We start from the raw sequence: 959 nt of genomic DNA on the forward strand, positions 1-959 counted from the left end.
CCATATTGCGCGCTCGTCCGAGCTCATCCATTTCCAGCACATGTAGAACTGCGATCTGATCGAGCGAAGCCTATTCCGATCCAGCTCTCCCTCCGCTCCCTCGAGCAATGTTCACCCGTTTGGATCGCCCATACTCGTTTGACAGTACAAAAGAACATTGTCCAGGGACGGGGGCGCTCCCTTGTACCATCAGAGTCTTCTCGTTTTTCAGATTATATGAAACTGCTCAATCGAACGATAGAATGATTCAGAAAGGACAAACGCTCCACGATGGGTTCGAACCACCGACCTTGTGGTTAACAGCCACACGCTCTGCCTACTGAGCTAGCGGAGCACTAAAATACTATATATGAAGCTTCTTTCTTTTTTTTATACTGCAACACATTTTGAGAGCTCATCAGGGTTTGATTTCCCTAAGCAAGGTCACTATGACAACATCAGGTTTTCACAAGGAATTCGCGATTATCAGAACATAGAATTGACAAGAAAAAGATCAGATATATCACCCACCGTGGGGCTCGAACCCACGACCACAAGGTTAAGAGCCTTGCGCTCTACCGACTGAGCTAGACGGGCCAACCAACCGGATTGGGCAAGAGCTGGTCCGCCCGACCTTACCAAATCGAGGCCTCATCATCGCCCTCTTTATCCATATCAGTATTTACGTGAGTGAGAGCAAAAAATGCGCGATATTTCCGATGCCCGTGAGACCGCAGTTTTATGTTCATCCTATTCGAGATGAGTTCCACGACTAGCTGGGGAGTCAGGACGTTCCTTATGGGGTGGGGGGTGATTGGTGATACCATAGATAAACATAGATCGTAACTTGCAGGCTCATTGATATCCTAAACTTCGTGTCACCAATCACCAAACGGTGGTCATTCCATTCGTGATCGTGCGCAGTTCCTATACGACTCAAATGATCAGAATAGCGTGAGAAGCAGCAAGACGAGGCTGCA

General features: G+C 48.0%; 2 non-coding genes across 2 annotated transcripts; both read right to left on the reverse strand.

Annotated features, from left to right (window-relative positions):
- Positions 1-261: 261 nt before the first annotated feature.
- Pmar_PMAR014738 lies at positions 262-334 on the reverse strand. Its single transcript has one exon. It is a non-coding gene; the product is annotated as a tRNA-Asn (tRNA).
- A 169-nt stretch (positions 335-503) lies between these two features.
- Positions 504-576, reverse strand: Pmar_PMAR014739. Its single transcript has one exon. It is a non-coding gene; the product is annotated as a tRNA-Lys (tRNA).
- Positions 577-959: the final 383 nt, after the last annotated feature.

Source organism: Perkinsus marinus (assembly GCF_000006405.1).
Source record: "Perkinsus marinus ATCC 50983 genomic scaffold scf_1104296954106, whole genome shotgun sequence".
In the NCBI taxonomy this organism is placed as follows: Eukaryota; Perkinsozoa; order Perkinsida; family Perkinsidae; genus Perkinsus; species Perkinsus marinus.